The following is a 22054-nucleotide window of genomic DNA, read 5'->3' on the forward strand; positions in this document are numbered from 1 at the left end:
CCCCCACCCCAGCCACCTACTCTTCAGTAGACTCCATCCCTGCCTGCCCTGGGGCATGGAGCATCTCCCCAGCCCACTTTGGTAGCTGTGGTGGTAGCCATCATTGTGAGGTAATGGAGGGGGAAAGGGAACTGGAGGGCCTGAGACTGCCGGGGGCAGGTAGCAGGGGGAACAAGTGTCAGGGGGACAGGCAGCAAAGGCAAGCATTTCTGGTTTTGAGTTTTTGGTTCAAGTTCTGACTAACAGAAATGATTTTGTGTAGATTGAGAGCTAATAAAATCACAGCTCAGTTAGGAGCGGCTACAAGCTTAATTTTAATTTAAAAAATTATGCAAGATGATGGCTGGCCTCATGGGTGATTGGTGCCTCCTGAGTCTGGGGTGCACCCGCAGAAGTCACCAGCAGTGTTGGCAGTGGCGATGGGGCTGGCGAGCACCTGCAGAAGCCGCCAGTGGTATTGGTGGTAGGGACAGGGCTGGCCAGCACCTGCAGAAGCCACTGGTGGTGTCGGCAGCAGGGATGGCCCTGTCATGGGGGGCACATGCCCTCCCGTGGTCCCCCCTACCAGTTGCCTATTACTGGCCTAAACTGATCAAAGATATCTACAATTGCTGCAGGGACGGCCCTGTCATGGGGGGCACATGCCCTCCTGTGGTCCCCCCTACCAGTTGCCTATTACTGGCCTAAACTGATAAAAGAAATCTACAATTGCTGACCATATGAGACAGCCTGTGTTGTAAAGATATGCCTCTTCCTTTTCTTTATTATTACTTAATGCATTTTACAATGAATATTTATTTTTTGTAGGTCAGTGTTGATTTCTGTCTTCTCTGCTTCTGTGTTTTTTTATTGTTTGTACAAATTATGATTCTGCTCTTGAAAGAGATCCAATGACCAGAACTATATACCAAGGCTCATTAGGTAAGGTTCCCCTCATCTACTTTGCTGTGGGTACCAGTTCTCTTAGTGCCCATGGTAGTGGGAAGAAGGCAGTGACTCAAAGTCCTTCATGACAGTTATGACAGCGTCTCATTTTCCTGAGCATGTTGCTAATGAAGGTTTAGTGCCTGGCACTTTAATCTTGATTTATGTTGGACTGAATATGTCCTGCCCCCACATACATGTTGGTCTGTCTTCAGGTGCTTGTATATTGTTTTTTTACTGTGGCGTAGGAAAATGAAATTGTGTTAAAGCACATCAGATCTGATGAGCATAGCAACCTTATTCACCTGACATGCGTGTGTGTATGTGAGAGGAAGGGGTTGTCAGTAGAGACTTTTTATCATATTGTTGGCAAGTTTCTTTTTTCTTTAATAATTAAAAATGAAAGAGTGGGACTGATTTGATTTGTATCACTAGCAAATGCAAAACAAGTGTGTGTGTTTTCACTTGCTGCCTTTCCCAACCTGGCCTGTGCTGAGTCGGTCAGTAAGTATTGATTCATGCACTGCCTCAGGAAGTACAGATGTCAAAACCAATTCATCGAGGGTCATTTCTTTTCAGTTCTCTGCAATGAATGCTCCAAGATTCGCCCTCCCTCCTGTATTTTGCTTCTTTTAAAAAAAAACAACTGATATCACATTTTAAGCACTCCAGATGCTGGGGGGAAGTCACTTGCCAGCAGTTCAGTGCAAGCAGCCATGGAATCTGATGCTAAGCAGGGATACAATGGGATAACTAAGAAGACTGTGTATAATTTATGCTTTCCTATTATGTAGGAGAGTTTGATTTTTGGAGAGGTAGTAGGCTTTAGGACAAATAATTTTGTATTCTGGAATCCATCATTCTGCTTCGCTGGATTACTTTGTCGGGGCCTATATCAAATGGACAGATGAAACAAGACAAGAGCAGGAGACATTTTGAACTGGTGATCTTGTTCATTCCTTCTCTCTCTCTCTCTTTCCACTGTATGTAGTCTGAGTGTCTATTCCACCATGATCTTTGTTTGGTTTTTTATTGTTTATTTACAACACCATTGTTATTTCATGAATTCTTTAGGCCATCATGTATCTAGGGGGGAAATATGTCAGAATTGTCCTTGCCATTTTAAGCCCTTCTGGCAGGTGGACATGTAAAGAACAATGTTTTAGCCGCCCCTGGGAAGTGCAGAAGCTGCAATATTTTAGAATTGAGAAGACCAGTCTCTATAAATTGGTTATTAGAACAGATTTCCTTATGGTAGAGTTGTCTTATGGTTTTTATTTTCCCCCCCTTTCCTGTTTGCTCAGTTTCTTTGCATAAGGGTTCCAAGATGGCAAGCCCCTCCCTTCCCAAAAGGAGTACTTCTTGCACAAGGGGAGGGGCTTCAGGTGGCAAAGGTCAGGGGTTAGGGACAAGACTTCCAGTCTCAAGATGGCAATCAGGAGTGGGGCATCTGTTGAGGGGTAGGGATATCCTTGCGGCCCTCAACAGCTCACTAAAACTTGTTAAGTGGGCCTCCAGCTGAAATAATTGCCCATCCCTGCATTAGATAAATATGATCCCTTTACTGAAGTCAAGATCAAGTGGCACAATTAGACCCTTGTAGATGCTAAATGGTCACTGATTATTCTGCTAGGGAAATCCAGGGTAGTGGGCACCTTTTCTTCAGTCTGACAATTTGCCGTTTCATTTATTTATTTATTTATTTATGGCTAGGGACAACTCATTAAGAGTTCCCTCAGGTCAGGGAAGCACAGATTTGTATGCTCCTTCTAGCTGACAAGTTTAAACGCATTTTAGAGTTAAATTGTAGCAAAAAATTTGGAGAGTTCTCTCTGCCTGTCCCTGAAGAACTTTGAGACTTTCTGCAATATATTTATCATTCACTTTTTATTTTATTTCTCTTGTCTTTTTTTAATTATTTTTCTATTAACCTAACTGTGTGTCTTTTGGAGAAGTGGGAGAGATCCAGGAAATCTGGGATCCAGTTGGATGGGATCCAACTGAAGTTCTGTGAGAAACTAATTAGAATTGAGAATTATTTTTGGGGTACAGGTGAGGCAGGAGTTAATTTTGGCTGGATGGTTCTGCAACTATGCTGTGGATAGAGATCTCTAGTTGTGGCAGATAGAGCCTTTTTGACAGAGGAATTAAAGTTTTGTGGGACTGTACCTGGGAAAACTTGTTTTATGAACTGGCGTCTGTAGTCTGGAGAATATTTATTGGCTTGTTTCTTCTGATCTGGTCTTCTGGTATTTTAATTTACTAGTCAAGGTTTCCTATAAGGAAAAGAGTTCTATATTCTGGAAAGAAAATAAATTTTAAAATTTAAAGTTGTAAATGGTCATATCCATCACTGCATTTGTTTCCTGATAGGAGGAGTGTGCAGACACTTAAATGAACCTTCTTTTCATTTTTGTTGTTGTTGTTTTTTGTTGTTTTTTTTTGCAGGGGTAGATACCTGTATCTGTATATAACTTTGTGCATTTGATGTTTAAATTTGCCTTCCACCTTGTGACAGGGGGCATGCTCGGGGCTGGATCTCATGCTGGGCTGCCCACTTGTCTCTATGGGGCAGTCCACCCAGTCTCTCCTGCCACAACTTTGCTGTTCCCATAAGCTAGTGGAAAATGTGGGAGACTGCCCATTACATGCCCTGATGCCAGGGGACACTATCTGTGGCTCTGAACCTCCCCTACATCACAGCCCATGCCTCACAGATGGCATCCACGGTGACATTATGTTCCTGGCCTGAAGCTGGCCCAAGCTTAGCCCTCACTGTCAGGCCTTTCACACACACAGTCACTCCATCCTCCTCGCTCTCAGGCCTTTTGCACTCCACCCCCTCTCACAGGGTCTCCCTCGCATCCACAACTTGTTCTGACCTGCTTCCTCTTGGAGCAGCTCCCGTAGCCCATAGGCTTTATTTGGATCACGCCTTGGATGGCAGACGTACAGTCTCTTGGGCCTCTCTTGCAGCACTCACCTGGGTAGTGGCCAGCCAAGTTCCTGACCTGGGCCAAGCTTGCCCCAGCCCCTCCTGGGGCAGCTTTACATAAAACTACACAAATGCACACGGTGCCTCCGACCCCACGTACTGGGCTCCCAGCCCTCTGTTCCCCTTTCTGGGGCTCCAAACTTCTCTCAACTTGCTCTCCAAGGGGTTGGCCCCTGTGCTGCCCTTCAAACTGTCCCACAGCCCTACTCAGCACACCCCCTTGGGCTGCCCTTCAGGCTGGCCCACAGCCCTACTCAACCCTTTTTTTAGGCCCTCACTACCACCCCCTCTCTGGGGTTACACATCTCTCCCCTCCTTTGGGACTCAGGGCTTTCCCTCCTTTGTGGAGGCTCAAGTGGCCACAGCTGTGCCTGGCCCTGCTTGGGTCTTGCACCCTCTTTGGGCTCAAGTGGCCATAGCCATGCCTGGCCCACTTGTATCCACTGTGTTGTAAGGGCTAGGGGTTAAGGCACCCTGACCGTAACTGGCTTGGCATTTCCTGGGGACTCTAACACCACCAGGAGCCCCACAAGGCCTTCCCCAGCAGGGTGCAGTTTTAGGTTGTGCCCAGCCAGGACCAAGAGCCTCCTGCTCCTACATGCTAGATGTCCCATGAAGCTCAGCCAGACGATGTTTCTGCCTGGCTGCCAGCAGCAAACTGCTGTGTTTTATATAGGCAGCTAGTGTTTTAACATGACCGCCGCAATCAAGCACCTGCTGGCTGCTTGACTCAGCCGTTAATGTGGCAGGCACTGCAAGTGTACTGCCACACACCTATTTTGCCAGTAAAAATGGCATGTTGAATATTCACCGAAATGGCCCAATTGGGACTGAAGCAAGTTTATGTAAAAATTAAAGCAAAAACTCATGAATATTTTTGACTGTCCCTTGCATCCATTGTCTGTGGGTTTATTTTAGCTCTGTTGTCTTGCTTTTTCTTCCCTTAAATTTGTGGTTTGTATAGATCTCCAGCAGTTGAGATGAATCTGTCTGCATTTTTATTAACAGGTGACTTGGCTTTCAGTCTTTGCTTTGGTTTGTTAGCAGGATGGACAACCCCTACCTGCTCCATATACATCATCTGCTGATGTTGCATGTGGGACTGTAAAAGAGAAATACCATAACCATGTTAAAGGATTTGTTTGTAAACTGCTACTTCATCAAACAATGTTACAGCTACTAAAACTTAACTACCCCCTTACTTTCTTTTTTCTCTTAGGAAATACTGTACCTTATGGACACAGACATCAGTCCCAGCTCCCTTTTTTTCCTCGTCTGAATTAGAAGCTTCAGGAATGTGCTAATTGGCGGCGGCCTTGTTAGAGGGGCAAAAGGTAATTCTTATCTGCCTGCTTAGGTGTCTTGCCTGTTAAATTTCATTTAGAAATTTGTTTAATTTAGGAAAATGAGAGCAATGTTAAAAATGCTTGTCTGAGGATTTTTTGTAGATTATCTACCTCATGTTCATCACTTTCCAATTAGATGTATTAATTTTACCAACCAAAGAGAAGTTTCTGTACATCTTCAAAAACACCTTTCTGCTCCTGTTTCTTTAGATACAGTTTATATTGAGAAATTGCACAAGATTTGTTTGAAACTATAGCAGGGGTAAGGGTGTGGGGAAAATACTTACTATGTTGTAGGTAGCCTGGCACAGTTGTGGTGGAAGGATTTAGTCAATCTGGAAAGATGGTGGGGTGCCATAGCTAGTGTCAGGGGTGTAGTCTCTTAATACTGTCATTTTATTCTATACCCTTGTGCAACCCTGCCTAGGCCTTCTGTGCTCAGTCAATGGCATGATGGCCTTCACAGAACAAAAAGAAGGCCAAAAGGTCTCCATTTGGATAATGTCAGTTCAGGTAAAAAAAAAAAAAAGTGTTAGCATGAGGCTTTCCTTGAGATTTCATATGTATCCAGTTCCTTCCAGTTCCAGACAGAAGTGCCAAAATAGGATAGATAAGGGATAATGTACAGTTGTTTTTCTTGTAGACATCCTTAAAGATTAAATTCTGTAGCTATATCTGGTGAAGAATTCCATGTAATCCTTATGTTTTTTTCTGCTTTCAGCCATATGATTTTTGTGTCATGTTCCCAGTTGATACCAAAATGAAACATTACCCTGTAAAAATAATCATGGACAACAGCTCAATTAAGATAATTTTGGGTGCAAAGTGGAGGGCGCGCACATGATTCACATTTAAAATTGGACTAAGTGCAGGTACCCCCAGATAAAACTTGCAAACCAAATGACAAACTGCAGACAGGTAAATTTGCCTCTAGCAGATCTCTCCTATATTTTGCCTCCCTTACATTGGTGACAATGAGGAAGCAAGCAAATCCTTTTTATGTAAGAGTGTCTGGTGATTGGTGGGCTATCTTCTAGAATGAAGCAGCAGATTTATTGGGTTAGTGTTTCTTGGGGAGCTTCAATTGAAACTAACAGAGACAAGTAAAATCCTTCAGACCAGTTGAAGGATTCTAATAGCATCTCCTGGAATTTCCCCAGGGTCCCTTCCAGGTAATTACCTGTCTATCACTTTGTCTCCTATCTTTTAAGGAAAGAGTAGTGCCTGGCACCCAGGCCACTAATCTTTGTTCCTATAGAAAAGTGGGTTTTACTTCTTCCTTTCTCGTGCTTCAAAAATGGCATCTGGTTTGCTAAATGTCTTTAAAAAAAGCTGATAGCTTTTCTCCTGGGCTGCCATACTGAATCAATGGGAATTGCCTGGCTGCTTCAGGTATGCATTTGCTGACCCATAAGGCAGAGAAGTGGCTTTAGTGGGGAAAGGAGCTGAGAAGAAGGTTCCAAAACTCCTACTTCCCATAAGTATTCCTTATTAGAACTTGTGAAATGTTTATTGCAAACCCAGGATTTTGGGGTCAATTAACAAAGATGCTGTGCAAGCCTGGGTGAACTGTAGCTGCTGCAATGCTTGATGCTTTCTGCTTGGGTTCATTTACAGTTTGAGATCCTTTAAACTGCACCAGGATTGGGTTCATGCAAATACAAACCTCTAGGTTTTTGCAGGTCTGCTCACATTAATCATGTTGTATGCCCTAACCCCAGCACAGTATATCAGTTTTCACTGGAGACTTTCTTTTACCCTGTCTCCACTTCCTGCCTTTGGGCTGTTGCCATCTCTTGCCAGGGCATGCTGTCTGTCTCTTGCTTGGTGCTTCATACTTGTTGAGGTGATACCCAATTTTCCTGTATTGCTATCTTACTTTATTACAGCATGTTGACGATATTTATCCTCCTCTCCTCAGCAGGTTTTATAGTGAGGGCTGTGGCAGTGATTCTCAGCCAGCATTCCAGAGAACCTTAGGCCTAGGGTACAATGAGATCCTTTTAAAAAAGTGCTGTGGGGTGCCACACAATATTAGCAGTGTTGGGTATATAAACATCTGCACATGTTTTACAAGATAAACCCAGAGATTTCCAATGGAAGTCAAAGGTGTCAAAACCATTCTGATTTGTTGTGGTCTTACTGAATTCCATGCAAGAGCTCAAGAACTGCTCCATGGTCAAAAAATGAGCGAAAGCTAAGAGCTGGTCTTTTGCAAAAGGTACCCTTAGTCTAATGAGGTTGAGAATCATTGGGCCAAGGCATAAACACCTTGTCTCAATATGCTCCTTTTTGTGCATTCAATAAAAGTGACATGTAAGTGTCTGGAGAAGCCAAGTTGATATTCAGTGATATCCTATTCCAGCTGCTTCAGTGACTCGGACTCCCGAGAAACATATATTGTTAACCCCTGCATAGTGCCTTGATGTACCATGTGATTTAACTGCGTGCATATGTATGGTATTTAAGCAGCAGAACCTGTACTATGACATGCTGTCATCCCAACTGTATCTCTTGAGGTAAAAAGATTTGGGAGAAAAGCTGGACATGGCAGTGAAAATTGAGAATCAGAGCAAAAGGGAATTTTTCTATGTTGAATTAAAACACTTGGGGGAGCATGGGGGTGGGCATAGCATTGCTGGGCTTTGGAAGTGTTTAATGGGGAAAAAGTCAAACTGTTAAGTAACCAAAAATTGATATAATTTAATTTTACTGTTGTGTTGCCCTTCATATATTGTTATTTTCTATAGTTACCTGTATTTTGTCTTCTCTCCAACTAAATTATAAGAGGAGCAGAAATGCTTTGAGAACACTGTACATACAGATCAAATGTGTTTCATAGTTAGTAGGGTCAGAAGGGACCTGAGCAGATCATCAAGTCTGACCCCCTGCCATGGGCAGGAAAGAGTACTGGGGTCAAACAACCCTGGCAAGGTGATTGTCTAGCCTTGTCTTAAAGACCCTCAGGGTAGGAGCCAGCACCACTTCACTTGGAAGTTGGTTCCAGATCCTAACTCCCCTGACCGTGAAGTAGTGCCTCCTGATGTCTAATCTGAATCTACCCTCTGCCAGCTTGTGACCGTTATTCCTGGTCACTCCCGGCAGTGCTCGGGGAAACAGGGACTCCCCCAGTGCCTGCTGGTCCCCTCTGACTAATTTGTAACAGGCCACTAGATCCCCGCTCAGCCTTCTCTTGTGGAGGCTGAATAGGTTCAGGTCTTGTAGCCTCTCCTCATAGGGCCTGCCCTGCTGCCCCCTGATCATGCGAGTGGCCCTCCTCTGGACCCTCTCCATGCTGTCCACATCCCTCTTGAAGTGCGGCGCCCAGAACTGGACACAGTACTCCAGCTGCGGCCTGACCAGTGCCGCATAGAAGGGGGGGATCACTTCCTTGGACCTGCTCGAGATGCATCTGTGGATGCATTGATATAAAAATCGTGGTTCGTTTCTCGGGAGGTGGAAAAAGACCTTCACAGACACACTCTATTAGCAACACAAAAGGTATATATTTGCAAATAGGGTCAGAGAGAGAGACAAAAGATCAATCACTCTGCCCCCGAGCACAATCATTAGCAGGCTTTTATCCCCCCTCTCCTGACCACGTGTGTAGAAGGAGGAATTTTTACAACTCATTTCCGGTTCATACAAACATATATGTAAACATGTCGCTTCATACGTCCCATGTGCATTATAATTAACTACTTAAGTATGCGGGGCGGGTAGGCTTAATATGCATTAGGCTATCACGCGTGCGTGGATGGAACCCAAGGTTCAACCTGAAGGCAAAAATGGCATTTGCTCTTATCTTAGCCTTAGGAATGTGGGGTCATGAAAGAAAGTGTGATTTAGTGTAACAAAGAGATAGTAAATTTGCAGGACAGAGAGGGAGTGATACCTTAGTACAATGGGCTTTTGGTGGTTTTTCCCATCAATTTCCAACCCCCCCCTTCCCTCTCCCATTAAGGAGACAAGGAGGGGTAGCAGCTGTGTTTTTTTTTTTTTTCCCCTAAATCTGCTATTGATAATGCATTTTTAATAATATTTCTAACAATATCCCCCCTCGAGATGCTTTCTGATCTTTACTTCATTCGGGCATATCAAGATAATTACGAGGAATTTTTCTGAGGACCATGACCTTTGCAGCAGTCTGTGCTTTTAGAGGGACTGCTGCAACCTGCATTCCTTCCACTGTGGTGGTTATCAATCTAGTGAGACAAGGAATAAGGCAAGGGATAAAAATCAAACCAGTTAGAGCACACAAAAGCACAAACCCTACCTTTTTCCACCAGGGTCCTCCAAATAATTGAAACCACCAGTCCTTATTCCATGTGGTTTCCCACGTTTGTATTGGTACATGGGCTATTTTTCTAATCTCTTTGGCAATCTCTAAGACTGCTTTCCCGTTGTCATCTATTTGGAGGCAACAGTTAGAAAGGTTGAGCTTTCCGCAGACTCCGCCTTCCTCTGCAAGTAAATAGTCTAAGGCCATCCGATTTTGGTATATGGCTGCTCTCATCTGAGAACTTTGTCGGGCCAATAACTCGAGAGCAGTGGCGGTCTGGTTAGTAATTACTTCCAAGACTGCCTGCAACCGGATGATTCTATTCAGCATATATATTGGTGTCCGGTATCCCCAACTCCCATCATTAGCCCATGTAGCTGGTCCATAATACTCAATAATCCTCTGAGGGGGCCACTCATCCTTCTTCCACTTTTGGGAGCTACCCTGTGTCAAACTTACATCAATACTTCTCTTGGCCCTTTTCCAATCATCATACAAAGAGACTCCTAGCTTATTTCCAACCTCAGACGGTAACAAAAAGAAAGCTGGTACAATTACTCCCATATAGCAAGTTCCCGTCCACCCCTGTGGTAGTATTGTATAGGCCCATCGTCCGCAAATCCAATAGTATCCTCTTAAGGCCCTATTTTCTCTATTGGTGGCATTTGGAGGGGCCCAACCATAGGGCATCTCGGGAAACCCCAAGCCTCCTTCTGGACCCAAAGGACCAGCAACTGCGTGGCCTCCTTTCATGGAACATTCCCATAGCCCATCCTGGTTCTTGTCTGTACAATCTGTCCGATCATCACTTTGATTTGTGGCACTCCAATATTTATTAAACCACACAATTGTTCCATTGGGATGCTGCCACACTAGCCGATTATACCCTGGGCTATTAGGATAATAAAGCCGTTCTAATCTTGTAAGGTTCATCCACCTTACTTTTAAAGTCCATATGCAACGGCTGTGTCCCAACCTTTTTCCTGTACCATTATTACTGATGCAATACTCTCCTAACGCCACTTGGGAAAGTTCCCAACTGTGGTTCTCATCCCATTTTTGACTAGTACTTTTAACATCTGCCTTACTACTTACTAGCCATTTCGGGGCCAAAGGAAAAGCCCAAGGCCACTGGCCTCTGGCCTCCCGAAGCCCCCCACAGGCCCAGCAGTTGGTAAGATTAAAAGTACCTGCAATTCTTTCCATCATATCAACATACAAATTTGTCCCTGGGGGAGCAATTTGGGAAAGCGAGGGTGTGAGCCAGCGGTTAAGGCTGCTCAATTCTGCTTCTTTCATTATGCAGATAACAACAAGGCACATTAAGATTCCCACCATATTTTCCCTTTTACTTTCTTGTCTAATTTTCTGAGCTTTGATTAAGCCGTCTCAGGCGCACTTGGAGATCACCAGTAGGTTCACAGCTCCACTTGCTGGCTTCTTGTTCCGAAGACGACTCAGCTTCCGGAGTGAGTTCGTCTTGGGAGTTGTTGTCCTCTGACGCTTGTGGATGTCGTTTCACACGGGTATGGTGTATCCAACGATCATGGCCAGTAATCTTTACAGCGGTGTGGGTTGTTAGAAGTACCTGGAAAGGGCCACTCCACCTCTCAGTCAAAGGCTCCTTTTTCCACCGCTGCACCAAGACCCAGTCTCCCGGGGAGAAGTCATGTACCGGTACATCTAAAGGCAGACGCTGAAAGGAGGCTGCATACCTGTGAAGAGAAAACAAGACAGACTGCAAGGCAATAACATATGTATGAAGTTCACTATTACCTAATTCAAAAGTTACATTCTCTCGCATCCCAGGAGGTAAGACTCGAGGCGGCTTGCCAAACATAATTTCATATGGGGTCAATTTGAGGCCCCGTCGGGGAGTGTTTCGAATACAAGTAAGAGCTAGCAGCAATGCTTGAGGCCACTTAAGGCGTGTTTCAATACAGATTTTGGTGAGCAAAGTCTTTAAAGTTCTATTCATGCGTTCCACTTGTCCTGAACTCTGTGGTCTCCATGGTGTGTGTAGTTTCCAAGTAACCTTGAGAGCTTGTGCGACTTCTTGAACCACTCTTCCCACAAAGTGTTGTCCTTGATCCGACTCGATGGACTCAGGCAGGGAATACCGGGGAATGATCTCCTTATCCAAGGTTACCACTGCACATCCTGTTCGTCTTTTTCCATCGATGACAGAGCTGGAGCCGTCCACAAAGTATTCAACATCTGGGTCTTCAATTGGGTCCTCAGCAAGATCAGGTCGCACCTGCGTGGTCTGATTCAGGACCTCAAGGCAGTCATGCGTCGGTTGCCCTGGCTCTGGCAGCAAGGTTGCAGGGTTTAAGGCTGTAGTAAGTTTGAAAGTAAGTCCTGGATTAGAGAGCAAAAATATCTCATACCGTGATTGTCTGGAGGGGTTAAGAAATTTCCCTCCCTCAGTCCCTAGGATCTGGGGAACTCCATGAGGAGTGAGTATTTCCATATCAGCACCCATGACTATCTTCTGGGCTTCTTCAACAACCACTGCTGTGGCTGCCACAGCCCGAAGACAGGCTGGCCACCCGAGTGCAACTGGATCTAGAACCTTTGAATAATATCCCACGGGTCTCCAGGTCGGGCCCGATGGCTGTGTCAGCACCCCTGATGCAACCCCTCGATTCTCATGAACATACAGTCGATATGGCTTTTTACTGTTTGGGATGGCTAAGGCTGGGGGCTGGGTTAATGCTGCCTTCAGCAGATCAAAAGCATGCTGCATTTCTTTATTCCATTTCCATTTAGTGAGACTCTCCTTAGTCAGGGATTCATACAGTGGTCTAGCCTTCCCACCGTAATCTGGTATCCATAGTCGACAGAACCCAGTTAGCCCTAGGAATGCTCGCAGCTCCTTGGGTGACTTAGGTGGGGTTAGACCTTGAATCGCCTGTATGCGATCTGCACTCAGGGCTCTGACTCCTTTTGAGAGCTTATATCCCAAAAATGTGACTTCAGGCTGACATATTTGGGCTTTTTCTCTAGAGACTTTATATCCTTTTTTCCCCAGAGTGTTTAGGAGTGACCTGGTGGCTTCCTCGCAGAGCTGCAAGTTTGGGCTTGCAACTAGCAGGTCATCCACATACTGGAGGAGAGTCACTGCGGGGTGTGATCCCTTCCATTCCCCCAAGTCCTTCTGAAGGGCAAGTCCGAAAATATGGGGGGCTGCTATAAATCTTTGTGGAAGAACTGTCCACATGAGTTGGGCTTTATGGAAAGTATCTGGATCCTCCCATTCAAAAGCAAACAATTTTTGACTCTCTCGGTGAAGAGGAATAGAGAAGAAAGCATCTTTCAAATCTAGCACTGAAAATATTTCAGCTTCCCCCGGTACTTGTGTCAAAATCGTGTGAGGGTTCGGGACTACAGGATGGTCTGAAAGGACCTTCTTATTTACAGCTCGTAGGTCTTGGACCAGTCTATATGAGACCCCATCTGCCTTCGGCACTCCAAGGATGGGGGTGTTATAGGGTGAAGACCCTTCCACTAGCCATCCGTACCTCTTGTATTTCTCTATTAACGGCTTGAGTCCAGCTCTGGCCGCTCGGCTGAGTGGGTACTGCTTTACCCGAACGGGCCCCTCCCCATCCTTGAGTACGATCCTTACCGGGGAGACGAACTTAGCTCGCGCAGGGGTTCCATCAGCCCATACCGAGGGGTCTACTCCGGTCATGTGATCTTCTGGACTTACTGCAGGGCGTCGGTCCTCCAGGAGAGCCATCTGATAGTTTGAGCTCTGCTTGACAGGTAGCTGGACCACCATCTGATCGTCTCTGAAAAAGATTTCAGCTTGCAATTTTGTGAGTAAGTCCCGCCCAAGGAGTGCAACCGGGCAACTTGGAGAATACACAAAGGAGTGCTCGAGCAAATGGTCTCCCACCTTGGTGAGGAGTGGTTTACAAACAGGGAGTTGAGTTTGCATTCCCTCAATCCCTTCTACAAGTACATGCTGTTCACTAGTTCCTGCACAGGGGGGTTTTTCTGGAATCATTGAAAATGTAGCCCCAGTATCCACCAAGGCTTCAAAGTTTTTGCCACCAACCCTAATAGTTACCATGGGATCTTCTCGGGCTCCAACCCGAAGGGTAGTGGTCTTAGATCCCTGTCCCCTTCATTCTGAATCCTCATCCTTGTCTTCTGCCCGCATGAGGTGACCTCTCGGTTCCCCCTCTCTCTTCTCCTTCAACTTCGGGCATTCTCTCTTCCAGTGTCCTTTCTCCTTGCAATAAGCACAAACATCTGCTCCCACTCTTTCTCCCTTCCTCTTCTGTATCCCAGCCTTTCCAGGGTTCCCTCCAGTTATAGCAGCTGCTAGTGCTGCCATCTGTCGCTGAGCCTTTTTATCCTCCTTGCGCTCCTGCACTTGCTCACGATTCCCATACACCTTATATGCAATTTCCACCAGCTCTGAAATCGGTTTCCCAGCACCTCCCTCAGTTTTCTGTAACTTCTTACGGATATCAGCAGCAGATTGACCAATAAACATAAGATTTACCATGCGCTGGTTATCTGGGGCTTCTGGAGCCAGATCCGAAAACCTGCGAAACGCCTCATACAGCCTCCCAAGGAAAGCTGAGGGATCCTCCTCTCTTCCCTGTCTCACCTCATACAATTTAGACAGATTGGTAATCCGAGGCACTGCCTTTCCCATTGCTTCCACTATAATTCCCAAATACCGTGCACTCAGCTCTCTGCCCTCTGCAGTATGATTGTCCCATCCCGGCTCTTCTACCGGGTAGGTATCACGCAGAGTACGACCAGCAGCACCCTCTGACTCAACTCTGGCTGCCGCAATACGCTCTGCTGTACCTAACACTAATCTCCTCTCCTCCGGGGTTAGGAGGGTCTGGAGCATCATCTGGACATCAGCCCAAGTGGGTCGATGAGTCTGCCCAATAGATCGAAACAAATCCCTCATCTTTTCAGGGTCTTCACGAAAAGAGGGGCTCTGATTTTTCCAGTTAAATAAATCTGAAGTGCTAAATGGGGTGTAGACAAAAGTTGCAGTGCCTCCTTCCCCAATAACCTCTCGCATCGGACAGTTCAACACCGGCTGTGACTCTACAGGCTTGCGCAAATAATAACCCTTATTTCCTGATTCAGATGAGGCACTTGGCTGAGGCTCACGCTCTAACTCATTAGGTATGCATTGGTACGTCGGTGGTGGTCTCTCTAAGGGAGGGGGCGGTGGTGCAGAAGGACTGGATGCCGAGGAGGCGTCTGACTCATCTTCGCTACCCGACAGGGCAACCGGAGCACGGGTCCGGTACTCAGCCAATTCAGAATTCCCCCCCTCATTAGACTCAGGAAGTACAGGCGGCCCCCCCCGAGCCTTTTTCTTAACAAGCATCACATGAGACTTCGCTAAGTAATTCTTAATCCAAGGTGGCTGATTTTGAACCACCCACAACCAACAATCAATATAAGGAAACTGATTCCAATACCCATTTTGCATAACAATTTCATGGATAGCTATCACTTCTTTTAGCACAAAGGATCCTTTCGGGGTCCAGTGGACCCCAAATGTTGGCCACTCGAGTTGACAAAACTTAGTTAAATCACCTTTTTTCATTTTTATTCCATAATCGGCCGGCCTTGCAAATTTATTAAAATGACGTAATAAGACTTTTAGAGGGGTATCAATATTGTTTTCTACACGAGAGCTATTCGTACCCATTTGCCCACAAAAATGCGCCCAATGCACACCAAATACCAAAAAGATCTCAACAACAGATGATTTACAATGAGAGCTAAGCCTAGAATTTCTCAGCAAACTTACACATCCTTTGTTTTAGATCCGTACACCAGATTGGGCAAAGGGAATTCGTATACTCACTCAGATACCCCAGAGATCTCGATCCAAATTCCAAAGTGTGTCTGCCTCTCCAGAAACTCAGAATTTACATAGGATACTTCCTTTAACTTCCCGGATATTTGGACTTAAACCTCAAATACCAGGGTGAGTCCAAAGTCGGCTCGGTGTGCACAAATCCCTGGTACCGGAGGTGCTCCGTCACTGAATTCCGGGGTAGTCCTCGAGAAGCCCCACGTTGGGCGCCAATTTTGATATAAAAATCATGGTTCGTTTCTCGGGAGGTGGAAAAAGACCTTCACAGACACACTCTATTAGCAACACAAAAGGTATATATTTGCAAATAGGGTCAGAGAGAGAGACAAAAGATCAATCACTCTGCCCCCGAGCACAATCATTAGCAGGCTTTTATCCCCCCTCTCCTGACCACGTGTGTAGAAGGAGGAATTTTTACAACTCATTTCCGGTTCATACAAACATATATGTAAACATGTCGCTTCATACGTCCCATGTGCATTATAATTAACTACTTAAGTATGCGGGGCGGGTAGGCTTAATATGCATTAGGCTATCACGCGTGCGTGGATGGAACCCAAGGTTCAACCTGAAGGCAAAAATGGCATTTGCTCTTATCTTAGCCTTAGGAATGTGGGGTCATGAAAGAAAGTGTGATTTAGTGTAACAAAGAGATAGTAAATTTGCAGGACAGAGAGGGAGTGATACCTTAGTACAATGGGCTTTTGGTGGTTTTTCCCATCAATTTCCAACCCCCCCTTCCCTCTCCCATTAAGGAGACAAGGAGGGGTAGCAGCTGTGTTTTTTTTTTTTTCCCTAAATCTGCTATTGATAATGCATTTTTAATAATATTTCTAACAGCATGACAAGGTGCAGTTGGCCTTCCTGACTGCATCCCCACACTGTCGGCCCATGTTCATCTTGGCATCAATGATGACTCCTTTTCTGTGTCTGCACTGATGAGAAGGAAGTTCCCCAGCCTGTAGGTATGGTGCTGGTTCTTCCTCCCCAGGTGCAGCACCTTGCACTTGTCCATGTTAAATCCCATCCCACTCTCGTCCGCGCACCCCTGTAACCTATCTAGGTCTGATTGTAGCCTATTCCTTCCTTCTAACATGCCCACATCCCCCCACATCTTAGTGTCATCAGTAAATTTGAACAGGGTGCTTTTTATCCCCTCGTCCAAGTCACTGATAAAGATGTTGAACAGTGCGGGCCTGAGGACCAAGCCCTGGGGGACCCCATTGCCCACATCCCTCCAGGTCAAAAATGACCTGTCCACCACCACTCTCTGGGTGCGGCCGTCCAACCAGTTGGTGATCCATTTGACTGTGTAGGTGTCGACACCACAGTCCCCAAGTTTCTTAATGAGAACGGGGTGAGAGACAGTGTCGAAGGCCTTCCAAAAGTCCAGGAAGTCTATGTCCACAGCTAGGTTGGTCTGACAGGACCTGCCTCTACTGAACCCGTGTTGGTTGCTCCTAAGCATAACCTTCCCTGCTGGCCCCTTGTGGACATGTGCCAGAATAATTCTCTCAAAAAGCTTGCCCAGGGTTGAGGTAAGACTAACTGGCCTATAGTTCCCCAGGTCCTCCTTCCTCCCTTTTTTGATGATGGGAACCACATTGGCCCTCTTCCAGTCCTCTGGCACCACACCAGAGCACCATGAGTGCTCGTAAAGCTGTGCCAGAGGTCCCGCAGTGACCTCAGCTAATTCCCTCAGCACTCTGGGATGGAGATCATCCAGACCAGCTGATTTGAATGCATCCAGTCCCTCCAGAAGTTTCCTGACTAGATCCTCCCTGACCCTTGGCCTATGTGTGCCTCCCCTGGGGCCTGAGGGGGGCCTGTTGGGGGGGGTGCTGATCTGGTCCCTGCTCAGGAAAATGGAGGCAAAGAAGTCATTAAATATGTTAGCTTTGTCATCTGGTGTGATGACCAAATTTCATAGTGTGTCCTGCAGGGGCCCCACGTTACTCAATACCTTCTTTTTGCCCCCTATGTATTTAAAAAAAGGACTTCTTGTTGTCCTTGATCCAAGAAGCTAGTCCCAGTTCCATCTTTGCCTTGGCCTTCCTGACTGCCCCCCATTTATTATCATCATGCGTAGAATAATAAGAAAATAGGTTTGCTTTAAAAACTAAAACAGAAGTATCTATTTTTTCTCTCCTCTCTATCTGAACCATCTCCAGAAGAAAAGTAATATTGCTTCTAGCTAACATTTCAGGTGGGTGACATTGTGGTATGTTAAACAGTGTCTGTAATAACTTATCTGTCGGTGGTAAGCTTAGTGTGTTTATATTTCTCTTTTCCTACATAAATCAAGTTCATAGCTTTTGAGACTTTGAGCAGTGTTTCAACAGGGTATTTGTTTAATGTCTTCATTTTTTATCAAGAGCCTTTAAGATAAGTTTTGGGTTAGAATTTCTAATTCAGCAAACATATCCAGTGTCTATGAGACTTATACAGCACCTAACTAGGAGCATCATAATAACTTAACAGCATGGCTTGTTGTAGGGACAAATTTCATAGATTCCTACTGTTCTGGCAGATCTTAAGCCTTGATTCAGCCCCATATCATTTCACTGTGCAGAGCGTGTAAATTAAGCATGTGAATAAGTTCTCTGTTGAAAAAGGATGGATATAAATGATTTCATAAACTGGGGCCTTAGGCAAGGCTTTCCTACATCATACATGTTAAACTTTTGTGCTTTCACAGCAGTATTTGGATGGGGAAGATGAGCACTTGATAGAGATTTGTTTTCTCTGTCTGTAGGCACTACCCCCCAGGGCTTTTGAGGCAGAAAGTTACCATATGAGACAGGAGAGAGCCTCTCTGCAAACTGCAGAGTTGCATCTTGATTTGTTTGCTTGTTTATATGCTGCCCTTCCTAAGGAATGAAAGGGAGTAAACATGCAGTGAGGAAAAGGGACAGAATGCCAAATGGAGAAAACAGTTTGTCAGACAAGCTTTTGTGGAATATTTGGTGGCTGGACATCAGCATCATAGACTAACTAATGCATGCTTTTTGGAGAGATCTATAACTTTTATGTTTGTATGCATCTTAAGTGGGCTTTTATATAAAGCAGTAACAATGAATATTCATCACATTTTCAGCAACAGGACAGGAATTTTAGTCTGCTTTTTCTGTCAGGAAATATAGGTTCATTGAAACTGATACCAACTGTGGTCATGGGATTTTCTTGGCTGGAAAAAAAATGGAAGTGTTACAGCACCCCACTTTTAACTGAAAATTAATTGTTTCCAATCTAAATGACTGAATTTTAAAACCCGATGCTGTAAAGATAATAATATAAATGAAACTTTTGCAATGTTTCCCATTTGTCATTTTGTCAAAATCTGATTGAGAGATGTTCTCTCCTCATCCAAGATGGGACAAATTTTCTAAAATCTCAAACTCCTCAGAAGGGAAAGCAGTTTCCTTTTCAGCTTTTCACTTGTAAAAATTGTGTCCGTCTGCAGCCAGCAAAGCAAATAAAACTCTGGCTTGCATCTATCGATGCATCTCAAGCAAGACCCAAGAAGTCATTCTCCCACTGGACTTGGGCTTGGTGAGGCTGCAGCTGGAGTATTGCATCCAATTCTGGGCTATACACTTTAGAAAAGATGTGGAGAAGAGAAGCTTGAGAGAGTCCAGAGGAGAGCCATGTGCACGATTAGAGGTCAAGAGAAACTGGCCTTATGAGGAGAGGCTGAGGCATGGGATTCTTCAGCCTGAAGAAGTGAAGGCTCAGGGGTGACTTGGTTGCAGCCTATAAGTATGTAAGGGGTATGCATCAGGAACTGGGAGAACATCTGTTCATCAGGGCACCCCAACGGAAGACAAGGTCTAATGGTCACAAACTGCTGGAAGACCTTTTTGAACTGGGCATAAGGAAAATCTTCTTTACCATCCGAGTCTCCAGAGTTTGTAATAGACTCCCCCCAGAAGTGGTGCAAGCACGTACTTTGGATTCCTTTAAGGAATGCCTGGGTGCATATCTTGCTGGGGAGATTTGAGCTCAGCTGACTTCCTGCCCCCGGGCAGGGGACTGGACCCAATGATCTTGCAAGGTCCCTTCTAGACCTGATATCTATGAAATATATGCAGTCCAGTCACTATCTTCAATAATTACTTTTCTTTAAAAATTAATGGTGATAATGTCCTGGTGAACAAAAATTTCACATTTTTACTTGTTTGATAATTTAAAGGGAGGAATTAAGACCTGAAGCTTACCTTGGTCTTAACAAAACTTCTTTGCTCATAGTACTTGTGAAGCTACAGTAACGATCTTTTTTTTATTCCTGAAATACCCAAGCTTGAGAAGATGAGTTGGAGGCACAGTAAGAGGCATGGCTATGAACTTCCTTGTTACTGTGAGTTCTTAAGGTCAACCTTCCCCTGACCACAGTGTTAGATCTCATAAAGTGAATGGAGGCAGACCTAGCCAGTACTTGAAGGGAAGTAGTGAAAAGACAGTAGACGGCTGGATCAGTGCCTCTGCATGGGGCTTTTGAAGGTGTCTCCTTTCAGATGAAACGCACAGCAGAGTTTCTGACTACTTGTGGTCAGTGGTTATAGACTCTTCACATTCTTGTAAAGGTGGCAGTGTTTGTCTTTGACAGATTGGCCATCTGCCAACTTCAGTAGTTGGAGTCCACTTATCTCAATTATCCCTGCAACTTAATTTTTACTGTTCATAGCTTTTGTGCAATTCTGGGCACTGTCTATGTGATTCCTGTATATATAAATTTTGTAACAATTTAGATCGATGTTTCTCAAGATAGAGCAGCAGCACACTTTTAGGGAGTATGAAAGAAAGAAGAAAAATATTAAAAGGAGGCAAAGAACAAAAAAATAAAGAATCACTTGGCAGAAGTATAACAGGAAGGGACTGTGCTCTGAGAGTCAGGGCTGGCAGCCCTGGCAACTGCAGTGTGCCCCCTCTAAGTGTGTACTCAAGGCTGATGCCCCAGTAACCTACTGCTCATTAAGTTACTGCCACTCAAATGGTTGCTGGAAAGGTGGTGACATAGTGTTACTTTTTTGTTAACCATAGCATGCAATTATAGTGGGTATATTGTAGCATAACAGAAAGACATATGTGCCCCCCAAAAGTTGCAAACCAGTGATTATATGTGATAGATGCTATTAAATATAAAACAATACATTATTTCCCCTAATCTACATTTACAAAATCGACTTTCTGATAGCTGTGATCTTCCCCTCCCATATAATCAGGTGTTTGCTCATTTTCCTTTTGGGCTGGTGCCATGGGTTTTCAAGAATTCTTCCGGTTAGGACCAGATGTCCTCTGAGCCTGTACCCATCTAAACTCTCTGCATGTCATTGATTGTCCAAAACATTGAGATGACTCCTGGTGTTGTTTGAAAGAACTGTAGGCCTGCTAGGAAGCAGGGTGGCCACTGATTCATCCCCAGAATACAGCACATCCCCTTGGTGTGTGTGTTGGGGGTGGGGAAGGAACCACTGGCCAATCAGTGATGAGGGGTGAAGCCACCACCTCCTTGGCCAATCAGCAGTGAGGGGCAGGGCCACCACAAAAAGGCTACCTCCTTCCCTTCCTCCATGGGCAACTGGTGCCTCCCAAGTCTGCGGGGTACCAGATTGCTGACCGGGGGGAGGGGGGTCCCCCAGAGGCAGATTGCTGAGCCTGGAACCACCAGCAGCGAAACTGGAACTGTACTTCCACTGGCACTTCCAGGGAGGGGTGTACAGGCACCTGCATACACCCCCTTTGTATTGCCCATTTTCCTCCCTGGCTGGCTTTGAACCCTGCTTCTCTTGGTTGTGTACTGCCCTACCTCTAGGTACAGTCAATAGAATCACCAGGACAAATAGTTGACATGTATTCATCAGCGAACTGACAAGCAGGACTTTTTGCAGCCTGTTCCTCATTTAAAAGTGGACGAGAGACAAAGGGTCTAAAAACAGGATGGTCCACTATGAAACGGGACCGATGGTCACCCTGCTAGGAAGAGCTGACTTGAATGACGTATAGTGACTCCCATTGGTGATGCATAAGGGGTCGATGCAGGTGCATGTGCACCCCCTGAGATTGGCCGCTGCTGCCAGCAGCATCTGTGGGTGGTCACTGCTCACCCCCTGCCCTTGCTCCTGACACCACCAGCTGCATCTGCGGGTGGTTGCTGATTGCTGGTCAGCACTCACCACCCCCCTCTCCCAAACACTGAGACTGTCGCTGCCGCTTGCAGGCAGTTACTGTGCCCCCCCAGCCTCAGGGGGCACACGATGTTCATGGTGGCTAGAGCACAGCAATGGAAACGTAAATAACCTGACAGTCTGCAGAAGGAAGCATTTTGAATAGCACCTTGGAGTTGATCCATAATTGGTAACACAAAGTGTGAGCACGTGTCTTATGTGTCTAAGAGGGAAACTTGTGCTTTTGCTACATATTAGTTTTCGAAGAAAATAATAGAGGTCCATATTGGATTAATTTGCCTTTATTTGAGTTAGCAATGGAAAACATCTTTTGGGTCACTGTCCTATTTCTTTACAAGTACTATTTAGTTTTAATTGTCAGAAAGCCTTGTGTTGGACATGCACGTACGTGTGTGTGCATTACTGACTCCTTTAAATGCTGTGAGTTTCTTTTACACTTCAGTAACTTGT

At 45.3% G+C, this 22054-nt stretch overlaps 1 protein-coding gene across 11 annotated transcripts in view; it reads left to right on the forward strand.

Moving 5' to 3' along the window:
• The window catches only part of ZMIZ1 (zinc finger MIZ-type containing 1), a 519894-nt gene that overhangs the window by 70666 nt on the left and 427174 nt on the right, over positions 1 to 22054 (forward strand). For all 11 annotated transcript variants that reach the window (XM_090058559.1, XM_090058560.1, XM_090058558.1 and 8 more), the window contains exon 2: positions 5139 to 5253. The gene's annotated coding sequence lies outside the window, so the exon portion shown is untranslated. The remainder of the gene's footprint in view (positions 1 to 5138; positions 5254 to 22054) is intronic.

This window comes from Crocodylus siamensis, chromosome 7 (genome assembly GCF_052110815.1).
Source record: "Crocodylus siamensis isolate JL-2025a chromosome 7, ASM5211081v1, whole genome shotgun sequence".
In the NCBI taxonomy this organism is placed as follows: Eukaryota; Metazoa; Chordata; order Crocodylia; family Crocodylidae; genus Crocodylus; species Crocodylus siamensis.